Source organism: Pteronotus mesoamericanus, unplaced genomic scaffold, assembly GCF_021234165.1.
Source record: "Pteronotus mesoamericanus isolate MK-2021 breed Mesoamerican mustached bat unplaced genomic scaffold, CSHL_Meso_final contig_73, whole genome shotgun sequence".
In the NCBI taxonomy this organism is placed as follows: Eukaryota; Metazoa; Chordata; class Mammalia; order Chiroptera; family Mormoopidae; genus Pteronotus; species Pteronotus mesoamericanus.
Genome location: NW_026555245.1, coordinates 14,753,896 through 14,771,657, shown reverse-complemented (window position 1 = coordinate 14,771,657; position 17,762 = coordinate 14,753,896). Strand labels below are relative to the sequence as shown.

At 36.2% G+C, this 17,762-nt stretch overlaps 1 protein-coding gene and 1 pseudogene across 4 annotated transcripts in view; both read right to left on the bottom strand.

Moving 5' to 3' along the window:
* The window catches only part of LOC129078457 (phosphorylated adapter RNA export protein-like), a 122,508-nt pseudogene extending 118,500 nt beyond the window's left edge, over positions 1-4,008 (bottom strand).
* Positions 1-17,762, bottom strand: part of TRPM3 (transient receptor potential cation channel subfamily M member 3) — a 493,648-nt gene that overhangs the window by 461,547 nt on the left and 14,339 nt on the right. The window lies entirely within an intron of this gene.

The window sequence follows — 17,762 nt, the reverse complement described above, 5'->3', positions numbered from 1 at the left end:
CTTTATTCAAGAAGAGGAGAGTTATAGCTAAGCTTTTTGCTTCCTTATGAAATTACCAAATTTCCTCCTGTTTATAAATTTACTCTGATATCTCTGATCTTGCAAAATTCTGAACACCATGACTTTTCTTTTTCTTGCTTCAAAAACTTTAATTATCTTCCTATTGCTGCCTGATAAATTAAAGCCAGGTCCTTACCTTTTAACAAAAACTTTTGGCACAAATCTAACTTTCCACTCATATTATATGGAGTCAGGGGGCTGACCACTGGCTACTTTGTCAGCTCCTGCATTTTATACTCCATCTCCATTCCTACATCCCATTTGTGCCAAAGAATAGCTTTTAACCTGGTTGCTTCCAGTCTTTTGACCAACATGTTTTCCTCCTGGGAGTTCCCTCTCCATACTGCTGACACTGTACAATGCATATACTATTTACTAAGAGCTCAGTGAAATGTCCTTTTCTCTGGAAGGCATTTTCAGGTCCCACCCATATGAATTAATATTTTTCTCCTTTTCTTACCACTCTCTTTGTTCATAACATTGAGACAGCATGTATCTCAGTGCTCCTTTTACTAAGAGAAAAAACATTATTTGCAATTATGTCTGTCCTGTGACTATGCTTTGGACTCCTGGAGGGAAGAGTCCTTTTTATTTGTCTCTGTATTCCCAAAGGGCCCTGCAGTGACTTGCAAATGGTGAGCCCTTAACATATTTGCACCTCACTGCATGACTGGGTACATTCTTTAGTAAAGTAAGTGTACATGGATTAATAAGTTTTGGGGAGGGTAAATGCAAGCTCACTTCCTTCTTTCAATCAGCAAAGTAGATTTTAAATTGAAGCTGTTGCATGTTTAGGCCAATTTTACTGAGTATAAAGACTAGGAAAACACATAACTAATAAATGACTTCAGTGTAAGTACATGGTGTAATTGTATTTTGAAAATTACAACCTGCATGAGTACAAAACAAATACATATTGGAAGCTCAAATATTTGAAAAACTCAAAAAATGTGGACATGATGTTCTTTGGATTCAAATGTTGACAGGAAGAAATTTCATTTACGGCAGTCCATCTGCCTTAACCCTTATACTGCTACTCATTCCTTAATCAAGTGTTTACTATATGTCTCCATTGTGCTCGAGTTTAGATTAGCTGTTAGAAATACAAAAAAAGAAGACAAAAAAACACTATATTTTCAGTAAGATAGTGTTAACAATGAGATGAGTTATACCTATCAGTTTGCAGTAACTCCATAGCCAACAATGGAAGAAGAGACACATGGTAGGTATATATACAGACATTGGTAGAGAGAAGCATTTATGAACTCAAATTCTATGGAGGACAGAACATTGGTTTTATCAGAAAAGAGGAAACCGATTTCAAAATGGAAGCTGTTCAAACAGACCTTGAAGGTAGAGTGGAACTTGTCTGAATGGTAAGCGAGGAACCGCATTCTATGAAATGGGAACGGAAACATTAAGAATTCTGAATGGGCTTAATGTATTCTAAGAGCTATTATGTTTTTAAGATATAAAATATCTTTGAAAGTCAACATAATCTAGAAATACAATATAATGATAGTATATTATACGAAATAAACTCTTGCTACCAAAATGTTTCTAAATATATCAATAATATTTGTATCTGGTTCTGGACTCGAGCTCAATTTTAAGGAGCCCAAATTGCTTATGCCAGCCAAAAGCCAACTGGCATTTCTAAGTATAAGCACCAGAATTTCAAAGGTATAATGAGGTTTTCTCATTCTTAATTAGTCCAAGATAATATAATTAACATATGAATGTTGGTGAGCTCATTTAAAGCTTCAAAATTCTATAACCCCACTTCACCCAATTTTCCTCTCTTTGAGAGATTCTTCATGCTCTTTGGTTTTGGAAGTGGCTCCACCCACACTTGTTATTTGTACTTGTATATTGAGACCAAATGATAAGATTTATAAGTAGAGAGGTAAAAAATAGAGTGAGGAAAAGGGGTAATGTAGGTTGGAGGGGGAAGGAGACAGCTTCTAATATAGTGGTCTCCTTTTTTCTCTAGTTCATTCTTTCTTAAAAGTGAGCCTAGCACTATCATAGCTGTGTTCCAGGGTAAAAAGGCAACCTCAAATATCAAGCAAAGCTTGTAAATCACTGTGTGTGTGAACGAGTTGTATAACATATACATATGCATTGTATATACACATTATACATCTATAATGTGTGTATATATGGTTATATATATTATGCTATATATACAAATATTTGCTTATATGTACAGTTTCTATGTACCTAAAAAATGAAATGATTTTGCAGAACTCTGTTATAACTCCAAACATATACAAGGATATAGCATGCATGTAAGAATACATATATACAATACATATTTTTCTTTACATAGAATTTCTATATCCACATAAATTGTATAGATTGTCTATTTAATAGATAAGAGATAGTAACAGGCTCTATGTCTATATTATCTATATCTTCATTTATATAACCTGAAAGTATTTCCGTCTAGCTAGAGACATCTAGACACTTCAGAGACAGAAATTCATTTAGAGTTGATTTTTTTCCTGTCAAATGCCTAAAATAATATTTGATAATGAGGTGAAAAAGTACAAAATGGGTGTAAAATTATGCCATAAATATCATAGAATTTTCGAATGAAATGGGGTGTTAGAAGTCATATAATGTACCTTCCACTTAATGAAGGAATTTACCTTCATGACCGTGGTCTTCAGTTCTGCGTTGAAGATGACCAGGGACAGGAGTTCAGTGTCTCTCCAGCTAGGTCACTTTAGCAGGTGTCCTAAGCATCTGCTATGTGCAAGGCTGTATGGGGCCCTGGGGAGTGATTTGCAGATGAAACTGGCAAAGCACTTGTCCTTAAATAGCTTATTGGCTGGAGTCAGAGGTAAGATATCCACATTAATAAAGGATAGTACAAGGCAGTGGTGGTCTCTTAGGAAGAGCAGAGTCTCAGTGCTCTGGGAGTTACTGGAAGGAGGTAAGCCACTTGATGGCAGTGCTAAAGGGAAATCAAGCAAGGCCTCATGGAATAAAGGGCATTTTAAACGGTCAAGACTGAGTTGTGTTTAGACATGTAAAGAGAATGGAGAAACATTCTAGAGAGAAGGAATGGCATATGCCAAAGGGTAGTGTCTAAAAAGCCTTTCCTTAGTTTCTGTCTCCCTGAAATATCCAATGCAGGGTAAGTATAATTCCATACCTACAAGCCAGTTCTCACAAGTAGCATACTATGAATATTGCGTGACCCAAGCATTCATATATAAAAACCCTCATCCCAGTGTGACGGTATTTGGAAATGGAGCCTTTGCACGGTAATTAGGTCATGAGGATGGAGCCCTCATAATGGAATTAGTGCCTTTATAAAAAGAGACACAAAAGAATGTGTTTCCTCTCAGCACCTGTCACGTGAGGACACGGGGAGAAGACTGCCATCTGGGCACCAGGAAGGAGATCCTCACCAGAACCCTCTGTTGCCTTGATCTCAGATTTCCAGGCTCTGAAACTGTGAGAAATAAATGTTTGTCACTGAAGCCACCCAGTCTATGGTAACTTGTCTTAATAGCCTGAACGAACACACAGGCAAAGTCATGATGCCCTTTTCCCTTGATGTGGTCCTTCTCATCGGCCAGTTTCTAGACTTACCACCAACTTGGCCATCCTCCATACCATGTTTATGAAGGTCTCCCCTAATTTATGCTTCCCAGGCTGTCTCACTGCTCCATTTGTCCTGAATGGTACAAAAGCAGTGGGGAAACAGCTTTGCTTGCTACGTGTTGTTTCTGGTAATAGAGTAGGCCGAGAGCATGGGCCGCTGCCACTCTCTTTCAAACTGCACTGAAGTTTAAGGCTGGCTCTCCTGTTCATTCACTCTGTGATCCAGGACAAGTTATGTAACTCCCCCAACCCTCAGGACCCTCATTTGTAAAATGAAGAAAACAACTTACCTATTTCGGTGGTGTTGGTATTTCGTATAATGCCAGGCATTTCGCAAGTGCCTAATAAATGTTAGGCACTATTAATACTCCAGTCATAGGTATGTATTGATTTTAAAAGTACCAATAAAACTTTCAGATACTTGGTTCATACCTCCTGTTGAAAATTTTTAACTCCCTCCTCACCACTTTTTTCTTTTAACAAGTCATTTTCTACATTTTAAATTAATTTTTTGCTCCATGGCTTTTGACTCTGGCTCTTTAAAGAACATGTAGAAACACAAAGATTTGAAAATAAAATGTTTGCCATTCCCTCGCAGATAGCACCGCTTGTATTTTGCATGTAGACATTCAGGGTTGGAGTGTGCATACGGGCCTAAGCACATAAGAGCTTCACATCCCCCTTACAACAGGGGTGGTGAGACACTCTCAGAGCTTTTGTTGTTGCAGTCACCTTCAGCCACAAGAGGAGATTATGACTGAGACGGGAAACAACCCAAAGAAAATAAGAGTAAAAAGATGAAACAAGAGAAGCTGAATACCAGCAATGTTGTCTACTCTAAGTCATGCAACTCCTGGAATTTCCAGTTACAGGACCCAGCAAATTTTTGTGCTTGACACTGGTTGGGATTGGATTTTCTGTCACTTTCGGCTCACAAAGAACCAAAGTTGATACAAATCAAATCACTAGTGACATGTATTGCTAAGGAAAATCAAGGATATAAATCCTAGAAGACACCAGGTTCCAAGCTTCTTCTAGTATTGGAAAGCCCATGCATCGAAAGAGGGAATTTGGGCTATTGTGAGTGGTGAGTGTATATTAGGAATAAAAAAGTCTCTGTGGATGCCCCAAATTTAAAATACCAAAATAGCCTTGGTTTCTAGCTATCCAAGCATAGCATATATTATTTATATCTCTATACATCCAAACCTCTAAATATCTGTACCACTAGATCATCAATCACATCTGCCTGTAGATAAAGATACTGTCATACCAGTTTAGTGTTTTTCGTTGACAGATGGTAGGTAGATCTCTTTTAGAGATGTCGTATCCATCTGACATACATATTCAATAGTTTTGAATACATATTCAAGTAGTTTTCATATTATATTAATATGAAAAACATCCCTGGATAAACTGATGGTTTTTCAAATAGGAATCTATTGCTTTCACCTAAATGGCCCATATGGAGAGAAGGACAGGGAGGGAAGCTGGTGCCTATGAAACTGGAGAGCCCCGTGAGTCAACACAGACTCACAGCAATGGGAACGGTGACCCCTGGCGTTGTGCGCTGGAATAACCTGAGCAAGGTTTTAAATTAAAGGAAGTAAAACAACATGGATTATCTATCTTCAGGATAAACAGGAGGAGATGTGAATTTATTGAAATTTAAATATGTTTTCTCACCCATTTGTTTCCCTAGTGGGAGTAAGAATAACTTCTCTACTTACCAAGTATAGATTTTTTTCTGCTTTTATTTCTTAATATTTTATAAATTATGAAATAAACTCAGCTTGATATTTCAGGATCTGATTAGGAAGATAGCCACAGTAATGTCAGTTATAGTTCTTAAAATTGTAGTATTGACTTAATAACAACAAAGACAAAATATTTAATTCCTTTGTGCTCTGATTGTAAGTTCCTGAATTTTAAGACCAATATGGCAGCATTCACTTGAAATGACCAATCAACATCCTCTGCTCTTTGGCTGTTATTATAATGTATCTTTTATGTTAAACATAGTAACATATTTAAAGATGTCTAATATAAACATTATTTTAAAATATTTGGGTGCCCCTATTTGCTAAGCACTGTGTGCTAGGAATACAAAAATGAAAAGAATAAACAAGGTCCTTCTTCATGTAGAAATTATCTCTGATGGACATTTAGGACAAAAATTGAACCTTCTTCCAGTCCTGGTATTGTCACATTTTATTAACTTGAGTGCTTATCTGTTTCTCTTCCATTTCTATGCGCTGTGCTTTACCATTTGAGAGAATCCCCCTTATTCCATGGAAGGGACAGAAGAGTATAGCAGGAGGAATAGAGCAGGAGGAAATCAGTTAGCAGTTAAGGGCACAGACATCAGGTTCAAACCCCAGCTGCCATTTACTACTATTTACTAGCAGTGTAACATCTAATGCTCTAAGTGGTATGTAGAAAGGGTGATCTTATGTCACAGGGCTGTTGGGAAGATGAATGAGATAAATGTATGAAGATAATAAACACAATCCCTGCCACACAATAGTTGTTCTGTGGTATGGTAAATATTATATAGGCACGTTCTAAAAATCAAAATATGTCCTAGCTGGTGTGGCTCAGTGGATTGAGTGCTGGCCTGTGAACCAAAGTGTCACTGGTTCGATTCCCTGTCAGAGCACATGCCTGGGTTGCAGGCCAGGTCCCCATAGGGGGCGCACGAGAGGCAACCACACATTGATATTTCCCTCCTTCTCTTTCTTCCTCCCACCCCTCTCCCTAAAAATAAATAAAATCTTTCAAAAAATAAATAAAAATAAAAATTTGCCTTTGGTTTAATCCCTTATAACATTAAAGAAAAAATCTGTTCTCAGAAATATGACATTGATTTCATGGGATACAGTCAGGATTTACAGGGAGGGCCAGGAAAAGAACAGCCATAAAGCTCTCCAGGTGCGGAGTACACACAGCTAGGAAGGTCTTAAGTCCTCTCAGCACTCTCCATTCAAAACAACTATTATACTTTGTATTTGGAGGAGGAACCATATCATCTCCACAGATGACTATCTACAAAATGGACTGTAATACAAGCCCTGGGAAATGCCTTGGCTTTTATCTGAAGTAGAGCTCAAAGGACATATTCCCATTTCCCTTTTGCTTTTTGGACTGAGTTTCTGATTACATCTGGCTGTTAAAATTTATGTGAACAAAACCTCTCCTGTTTTCACTAACAAAAGATTTGCTTATTAAATGAATACAGAAGGGGTCAAGCTGACTCCACCGTCATGTATAAGAGATAGAAGCATTTTCCAGATTCCCGTCTTTTTCTTCTCTCATGAAATAATGTGGAATTGGGGGGGGGAGGGGAAGGGACATGAAGGGAGAGGCCTTTGTTTACGCTGTCGAACAGTTTCTCATGAGCTCTTAAACACAAGTTAAAACAGGTGGAAGGCAAAATGAAGTCTTCCAACCCAAGAGGATTTTGAGAATTTTCCATATAAGTGTATTATTTTCTAATAGTTATGCGGATATTTCCATTGTTCATCTAGATCACTACCAGTAAGGAATAGACACCTGAGATTTTCATGAGAATAACATCTCAAGGAATTACAGTTCTCCTTTTCCATTATCAGAGAGATCAGTCATATAAATCAAAGGGGGCCTGAGGTTTTCTTTTCTGGAGACCACCATGGGTTTATCCAGTTAAGAGTTAAACAAAGGTATTTATTCAAGCAGGATAACTTACAAGATAGGTTTCTTGCTTTTGGAGGAGCAAATTTGATTTTAAGTGAAATTAATGTTTCAAAATAAGTTAATTGACTACCACCTAAAAACACATCAGTGGTCAGAAAAAATATGGTTGAAAATAATGTCAAAAATGTTATGTTTCTGTCCAGAATCAAAACAACATAGAGTAAAGTAGCCTTTAACTGCAATTGATTTTTATATCTAGTGGCTTTTCTCTATCTTTGACTACTAAGAATTGCTGTAACTACCCTGCTAGGACTTCAAGGAAGAGTTAAATTTCTAAGTGAAAATCGTTAGAATAACTTTAGTCAGGAAGCCTATGAAAAAGCAAAGTATATACTACATTGCCTCTAGGTGCTGTGGAAACTTCCAGAGGTTGAGAGAATAAGAACCAGGATGTGAGAAGCTAGCAGCATACCAGAACCCTCACCCTCTGTGTGTACGCACACACAATTGAATAAAATGGTGAGGGAAGTACAAGAACGTAAGCAAGATGGCCCTGGAAGATTTTATTTACCTGCAGTGCCATAATCATTACCTGTAAACAAATAGTCCTTCATAATTAAACTTTAACTTTCAGATCAGCTGGTGGTCAACTTAATTTATGTTTCTGCAATTTGTGTGAGTGGAAAAACATTATCTGGAGCTATTTGAGAGGAAATTTAGAATTCAAACATAATCAGACAATCTCTAGAATGGTGCTGGAGTAATCTGTTTAGTTATACCACAGCAGTCACTTCATTAATCACATATATCATTTGGTTCAAAGTAGTTGGTGCTTTCAAGAAGGAGGTGGGGGTAGAAATGAATGACTGTGACCTATCTCACCAGAGCCCAGGTAACATTAGCAATTTCCATGTCTTTCCTGACTCCGGCAGTGTTTACGGTTCATTATCAGAAAGATGCAAGTATGGGTTTTCTTTACAATGTTTGTTTGTCTCTTTTTAAACAAGGGCTTCATGCTCATTAAAAAACAACTGAAAAACTCAGAAAATATACAAGAAAATATAAATTGTAATTCTGTCCTGTAATAATACTAACACTTTTAGATGTACATATGTACATATACACACCACTGGCCAACACACACACACACAAACATACACACATGTATATGTAATGAAAGTTAGGATATGTTTAATTTACATGTCTGTATAGTATTTACTTACAGTTAATATTATGCACACAAAATACATTGATATGTAAACATATGCCTTTTAGGTTCTGGGTTTTTTAAACTTTTCTGAGCTTAAAGCAGATCTTTCTGATCCTTCAAGCTGTGTGTTCTCATTCTTTCTGGCACCACTGATTTCTCCTAGACCAAAATACATGCTTTATAAGAAAAACAACTTTACCATTACTCAAGCTTATGTGGTTCTGCATTTTAGAGTCTAAAAGAAGGTCTAAGTGACAAGAACACCATATAGAAGAGAGATGATTATCCCAACATCATAGGTAACAAAAAACAGTTTTAAAAGACATTGCCAACAAACAAAGTATTTCAAGCTTTACTCCAGCTGACAGATGCAGGGGCTAAGGGGTAGTTTGGATAAACTAGCAGCTGCCAAATATCAAAGGTGGCACGAAGTTAGAGATGTGAGGGAAAGAAGGGATATATGTTTAGATCAGTCCAGTAAGGAAACGATGCAGATAATAACGCTCCTTAAACCATTCCTGCTAACGGACACTCATGAACATCCTGCTATAAAGCAGAAGAAAAGAGGATGCATACATTCACCCAATACCAGTATAGCTTCTTTGGTGAATGCTTATACCATGAGAGTTTCATAGTGTAATCATGGCTCTGCGGTCAACACTGGAATATGGGTAATGTTTATTAAGCTCCTATTCACCCCTTTATAAGGGCTATGAATCATGTCAGTTATCCTCATGTTATTAACACAATCCCAAAGCAAAAGGAAGGAAAAGGAAAATAAAGTAACAAGTAAAAATAAGCGCTAGAAATCACAGTGTTTAGTATGAACCTAGTCACTCCTCAACATTGATTGATTTAGTGTGTGGGAGTTAAGAAAGTCTGTTTCAAACTATCAATTAACTAGCAACCTTTAAATAGAGATAAAGGAGCAGGTATATGTGGGAAAATAAAACAAGTAAGGCTCCGTGGTTTTTTACACTGAGGTTTTCCGGTTTAATGCAATCACTTTCACATACTATTCAGCTCAGTAAAACTTTTCATAATGCTGGTAGGCAATTGGCTTATACAGCGATGAATGTTTCCCTGTCACTCAAACTGTTAAACATACTTTTATTGCAGGGTTTTTTTTTTCCATTTTACTTTATTTATTTATTTTTTTTGAAAAACTGTGAAGCACTTTTTGTTTTAATCATTTTTTTTAAAATACATTTGTCTCTGCCTCCCCCCCCACCACTTTCCCTTGCCCCTTCCCTCCCTCAGCTCTTCCCCTTTGGTTTTGTCCATGAGTCCTTGCTATATGTTCCTTGACTTTCCCCTTAAAACCATCATCCAGGCTCTCTGGATCACAGATTAAGGGATAAAATTGGACCAGATGACCAGTTACATTCTTCTCAGCTCTAGAATTCTACATAATTCCCATTCCTCAGACCACACTGGTGTGGAAGTTGTAAATGTATGACTATAATTGCAGCACAGTTCTCCATCTCTGACCTCATCCAGAGGATCTTTAATCCTCCTAAAATTTTGTCCATAGATATCTTGGAGCACCCTGGAGATTTCAGTGGCCAGTGAACTTGTGACAGCAGCTCACAAGGATCGCTACATCCAAGACCACTATTCTGGAAGTGATACCCAAAGCAATGTTAGCTGATACTTTCAATATCTCATGCACTTTATAGGAAAAGAGCTCCTCCCTCTCCCCACTATATTTACTTCATAATCCCTGTTTCCTGAAATGCACAGGTTATGTACAATGCTGTATATCAAATTACCCCTCCCATCTGGTGTCAGGCCTTTTTAATGATCCAAGCTTATGTGTATTATACCTTTAGATGAGTTCTTTCCCAGGAAGCCAGGGCAAACTCATTGCATGGGCTATACACATTTCAGAAAAGAAAATGTCACTTAGGCTTCACTTAAGATCTATGCTGCATTTGTATTATTACTTTAAGTTCCCTTTCATTCATTTAATATCAAATAATAAGAGCTAATATTTATTGACTATTTATATCTATAAGGTTTTAAGTGCTTTATGTAAATTACATTATTTGATCTTAATAACAGCTGTAGGAATCATTACATATAAGGAAACAGGTTTAAAGAGATTGAGTAATTTACTCAAAGTGTCCAACGATATTTGGGCATATGGAACACCTAAGATAACCAGAATCCTTTTTGATGTTTATGGAGCCTATCATGTGCCAGACAATATGCTGTAGTCTTTCCCATTATTTTTAACACTAGAAGAAGTTAAATGTGCCTTTGTTTAAGAAGTTCTACCTGACATAGCAGGGCCTCAGATCTTATTTGCCTCACTTTAAGGGATTCATACACGTATTTCTGTGTGTCATGTTTGGTAAAAATCAATTCCTTTCAGATTTTCAAATTCTAATTTTTATACCCAAAATTTTAACTCCTTTCATTAACAAATCAGTTCACAAACAAATATTCAATTGACCACAATGAGCCAGGAATTTTGAGTGAAGAAGATTCAAAGACACCAAGTCAATGTCTTCACTTTGATGAGTATAAAATTCATAAGTCAGTAGTCTTAAATGATGAGAAAATAAGAAATCATTGGAAATTAGAGGTGAAAAAACTCTGAAGCCTCTGGTCTTATTTCTTTACTATGAGGCAGTGATGGCCTCTGAAGGCAGAGTCTCTAAGTTCAAATCCTAGCTCAGCTACAATTGTCCCCTGAGTGTATTTCACTAAAGATTTTGCATCTACAAATGACCAGAACACTACTCCCCTCTTCTCTTATACATTTATGGCAAGGATTAAATAAAATAACATATCTAAAGCATGTAAAATGCTACCTAACATACAGAAATCATTTCCTAAGTCTTTACTACAATTGTCTTAAATGACAAATTTAAGTATAAGAGTCTCCAAATTATTTTCCTTCTGCATCAAAATCTATTAGCCAATCTTATTTCTGCTTTAGAAGATGAAGTGTCATTTCTCATCCATTGACTTATTCAACAAATATTTATTGTGTGCTCACTGTCAGACTTTTCCTTCCTAAGGAAAACTACTTAGCTCTTATTTTGACTGATTTTTTTCCTTAACTTATGTTTGAATTTTAAATCTCCTTTTCTCTGCTTGCTCTTCTTCTGTGTCTAAAAGCTAAATACAGAGGGTATTTGACATACGATGGTTCAACATTTAATTTTTGGACTTTACAATAGTATAGAAGCAATATACATGAATTAGAAACTGTACTTCAAATTTTGAATTTTGATCATTCTCTGGGTTAGCAACATGCAGTACAATATTCTCCCAGGATGCTGCGCAGTGGCTGCAAGCCACAGTTCCCAATACTCTGCATTGTCCTGCACTGACAGCATTTTTGGATATTGTGTTTTCACCTCCCATTATGTCTACAAAATGCCCATCTGTGTCTCCAGCTTCTGGTGACAAGAAGAGGAAGGCAACTATTGATGCTCCTCACTTACCACAGGGTTACGTCCTGATAATGTAAGTGTTCTGAGCACAATTAAGGCAGACCAGGCTAAGCTATGATGTGAAGTAGGTGTATTAAATGCATTTATTTTCCATGTATATTTCAACTTAAAATGGGAATCAGGACATGACCCCATCTTAAGTCAAGGAGTATCTGTGGGCCCACATAACTTTCCTCTGGGAACATGTAACTACCTGAAGCTCACCCACTATGTTTCTTCTCCTCCAATGTTTATTCTGTTGAAATACTATACCCATGGCCTTCACTTCCTGCTTACTTATTTACATACTTATTCAGGAAATATATGAATATCTACAATGGCAGTGCATGCGTTGTGGAATAAAACATGAATAACTTATGATTTCTTTTCCTGAGATGGTCATGGCTGTTTTTGTTACTTGATCACCCTATCATAGCTCTACATTTAGTTACCCTTTATCCTCCAAATCACTCAACTCAAGAGTCATTTTTTAGTCCTCACTGACTTCCTCCTACTAGGGAGGTTGATGTAATAAAATCTGCTGAAGTAGTCTCAAACAATTGTTAAGACTGTTTCTAATGACCAAAAGGAGGAATGATTTGTGCATTTATGTGTAATTGAATACAGATATAGTGGAGAAAAGTGATGAACACAGGTAGGGTGAGATGAGTAATTCCCAAGAAAGTAGTTCAAACTCAATTAACAAAGCCTAAAGAGTGGCACAGAACTATGTTGTCAAAGATAAACATCACAAAACACATCATCCATCAGAAGCAATTTGCTTAGGAAATACAATTGATTTCTTCAAGGTAATGAATACTCAAGACATCACTTCCTGTGAGGAGGAGAAAAGAACACTGTAAATGTGTTCTTTGTAACCCTTCTGACCCAGTTTAGTCACTAGTTTAATATTCAAAGAGCATATGTGTCCTTTTCCCTTCAGGAATTTTGATGTTCGAAGACAATTTAGGTCATTGGCTCCTGTGACAGCAATTTCCCTGTGAGAAAGCTACATTTAAGCATATATATCTTGTATTATTGATAATACAAGGCCTGCGAAGTCCAACAGCTTTCTCTCTGGGCTGCTCAGAAGAAGCAATTAAATCAAGACTACTTTCTTTTATAAGGATATGTATATGCTTTAAACCCCAAATCTGTGACAGTTCTAGCATAAATTTTTCTCTTCAAATATATTGCAAGCATCCCCTCCATACCAAAGAAAAAGCAGAAACAACAATTACAAATATATTAAATTTTTGGTTCCCAACATGAATATTTTTATCTTGGTAGTAAATGGAATGAGTTCTTTCAAAGGCAAAGCAAAACAAAGCCCCCTCCCCTATGCTCTCAAATCCTTTCCCATTAAGGAAAGAAAGATACCTCTCCTTTATTTCTGTGCTGATCTAGCTGCACTTGGGATTTGGGAGAGCTGGGAATACATTTTTACTCATCATTGTGATCCTAGTGCCTAGTTCAGACTATGCCACATAGCTGATTTCTGTAAATAATTGTTGAATATATTTTCCCCTAAGAACATTTTAGAGAACATTTAAGATGTAAATTCCAAAGGACTGAGCATTGCAATCAGGTTTTTCCTGTCCTAGCTCCCTCCGCATTGCCCACTTTTCCCTCAGGCCTACTTTACTTAGCTTCACTGATCCACTTGGTATCACCCAACATGGCAGGCTCATTCACATGGCAGTGCTTTTGCCTGCATTCTGTTTTTTTATCCGGAATGTCCTTTCCCTCATTCTCTTCTTGTTGAAATCATCTTTTAAAATTTGTGCAATCCAGATATGGATTCTATGGTTCCTTTTTCCTCAAGCACAATTAGTTATTTCACACACTGTTCTCTTATAATATCTGGAACACTTTTCTATTACATTTTTATTAGAAAGCATTATGATTAATTGTTCATGTCAATATCTGCTATCAGTTGGTCAGATCCTAGAATGTACAGATTATACAATTTTCATATTTGTATTGCTAATGTTTAGCATGGAGTTTGAAAAATAGGAAATGCTCAAAAGTATTTATTGAATTAAGTTGATTTATGGTTCTCAGTCTGGCACATTATGCTTTGCCCCTTTCTGATAAACTGGTATTATTATGTTCTCCCAAAACTTGTGTTTTAACAAAGTTCTGACGTATAGTAATTTTTTTTAAAAAAACTGGACAAAGAAGTTGTTTTTAATTTTTAATAAAGATATTATTACTTAAAATTCTCTTTTACATAAGAGGACTGTAAATAAGTAAAGAGTATAACAGCTTTGGTCATTTAAAAATACTTATCCCTTATAAATCACATGATGAATTTTTTAATTGAATTCAGACTGTAACCAAAGTAAATACCCCTATTAAATTTTATTATTATGAAATAATAACCATTAAAAATGAAAAGTGAAATAGGAACCTTAGAACAAAGTGAGGCATATATTCTCTCTTATCATCTGACTATTTTGTGAAAATGAGTCTTTCAACTTGATGAGGTCAAAATATGATTATGTATTTAAGAAGTCTGCCAAATAAGGTCTGAGATTTTAGAAGCCAAAGTTGTAAAAAAAATTATGAACTACTTGCATAGTAATTTGTGTCACTGTAATCTTTGAGGTTTACTTGGAAGGGACCTCTAAAAAACAAAACAGACAAAAATCCTGACCCAAACACAAACATCTTGCTAACTGTAGACACCTGGAAGCCAGTAAGTCTTCAAAAGTGCCCTAAGTGTTCTAAATATAATTGATTAAGGAATTAGATGTGTTGAGCTGGGGGGAACAGAGTACATTGACGAAGAGAAGAAAAGAATATCTTTGTGATTTCATGAAAGCTAACAATAATCACTATACAAGTTTGCATTTCCAGCACTCACTATGACATCTCATGCATGGGATACATCTGAGAAGTTTGGTGGAAACAGTGAATTCCGCACTCAGTTAATGACAGGCTATGTCTTCTTTCTGAAATATAAACATTCACTACCCAAATCAAGCTACCTGGAATAACTATAGCTGAGGACAATTAACCCATTTATCAGCTTTTCAAGGGTAACCATCACCACTAATATAAATCTATCCCTAGTGATATAGCCAACATTTTGTAAAACTTCCTCATGTTAACATCAATAGCATAAATCTGTGACCTAACACATCCCAATTTTCCTTAAAAGCCACAAGCAAAATTGTTTTTATTTACAGTTTGTAGAATTTGTTTCAAAACAACAAACACTTGAATGCTTCTCATGTGCCACGCACTACTCAAAGTACTTTATATAAAAAAATAACGTGAAAATGTACAACCCATTCATTTCTCCCAAATACATAGTAAAGGAATTAATATTATTACCCTCTTTACTTTATTTAACATCTCTCAATTACAAATTCCTCATCTGAATACTGGAAATAATATTACCTCATTATTAAAAGTTGACAGGATATAAATCATGAGTCTTATTTTCTAGATACAATAACAGCTCAATAAAAGTTAATTTTCTTTCCCTCTTTCCTCAATTTTACCCATACACATTTTGCTATTGTTACTATTTTTTACAAATATTTTTATATGTGAAGTACAACATCACATTACTCATTAGAGAAGTAAAAATTATAATATAATAAAATGTAATAAAGCTATACACCCAACAGAATGGCTAAAATTTTTTTAAAAAGAAAGATAATGCCAATATAGGTGAGAATATGTAGCAACTGAAACTCTCATCTATGGTGTTAAGGGGTATGTAAAATGATATGACCATTTTGAAAAACTCTTTGGAAATTTTCTATCTAGTGAGGTCAATACATGCCTACTCTATAACCCAGCAATTCCCTTTCTAGTATGTAACAAAACAAGTAAGTTCATGCGTTCACAAGAATGTTCATAGCACCTTTATTCATAGGAGCTCAAAACGGGAAACATCCCAAATGTCAATTAACTGGAAAAAGGATAAGACAGGATGGTATACTTATAGAATATGATACTACACAGAATGATTGACAAAACAAAATGGATGAATGTCAGAAATATTGTGTCGAATGGAAGAAACCAGACACAAGTAAGTACTGTGTGATTCCATTTATTCAAAATTCTAAATCAGGTGAAACTAAGATAAAGTGATAAAAGCCTGACAGTGGTCACCCTGGGTGGTAGTGACTGTGGGTGTTAACTGGGAAAAGGCATCAGGGAACTTTATAGGGTGGGATAAATTAATATGTCTTGATATGAGCAGTGGCCACATAAGTGACTATATTTGTAACAATTATTGAACTTATCGTTAAAACTCATGGACTTTACTGTATGTAAGTTTATCTCAGTTTAAGAAAGTTTTTTTGATGATGTTCAACAGTTCACTTAAGTAGTTCACCTGTCAGAGCCTTTTACAAGGTTGTAGGGGATGACTGTCCCAGAGAAGTTAGGTCGCATTTAGACAGTCCTGATGTCTACAGTTCATTGGTTATGTGAAGGAGGCACATCTGAACGCACACCTATTCCTTCAGCTTAGTGATATGCCATATTGTCAACTGAAAAGTAAGCTCCCAATTCCCTTCGCCTGACATTTTATAGAAGTACAAAGCAAAAAAAAAAAAAAGTCTTGCACCATAGCTTTTGTTTACTATCATTCTTACAAGGCCATTATCTCTCCACAGGAGGACATTTTAAAATGTATAAAACAGGAGAAAACATTTCTCCATAATGAGGCAGTTTGCAAAGTTGTTTGGATATGAAAAATGAGTTTGCTAGGGGCACAAAGAAGAAAAAACAAAAAGATAAAGGAAGATCCCTCCTACAGTGTAACACTCTTAATAGAGCATTCTGCAGCTGCTGAGCAATTCTTAAATGACTATTAAATCTGGTTCGCCCCTGCATTTGCGCAGCTGGGGGCAATGGTGCCATCTCCAGGGCTTTGAGGCAGAGGGTGAGGAGGTGGCAGCATCCCACTTCAACTGGAGCAGCCTAAACTACTGGGAAGACTGTTAAGTGGGTATGAGCTATACACCAGATATATATTCCCACACCCACCAGCAGCGGCAGTTTCTTGCTTCACATCACTCTCCTCAACCCACTGCTCACTACGAAGTCCCTGTCACATGGGAAATTTCAGCTTCCTTCATGGAACTTCTTCCATGAGCTATACTCTCTAGGGTGCCTCCTTGCTTTTATAAATGCCACTCTTCTATCAGGAATATTGTTTTCACCCCAACTTCCCATAGGTATCACCTTCAATATTCAGATAAGGAGTTGCCTTTTCTAGTTACTCCCAGGCTATCTTTGGTCATCCTTATTTATAGTTGCCAATAGGAGAACATATAGCAAGCCATTGTGTCATTACCAATTTGCTCATCTTGCGTCCCTTTAGCTCCTTTTAGCTAATCGGGGGCCTACTATTTTCCATTTTTCAATTTCCAGTACATTTGCATTATTTCTGAAACATAGCAATAGATGATCATAGAACAGATAAGTGTATGAAGAATGAATAAATGTGGGAGAAAAGCTAATTTTATATTCTTGTTTTGATTTGTGAATTATTGTACAATGAAAAACAAAACAATACGCAGTCTGACAGAATTAAATGTGTATGAACTTTTCTTCTTCAAAAGAACATAGACAAAAACAGGATTATTCTGATTAAAACATTAGTGTCTCTTATACAGAACTCCTTTAAAAATGATTGTTTTAAAAAAAATCATAAAACTTTTCTCAAAGTCAGTTTACTGTCATATCACTACTTCTAAACAATGAGATTTCGCTTTCTTCTCTCAGGG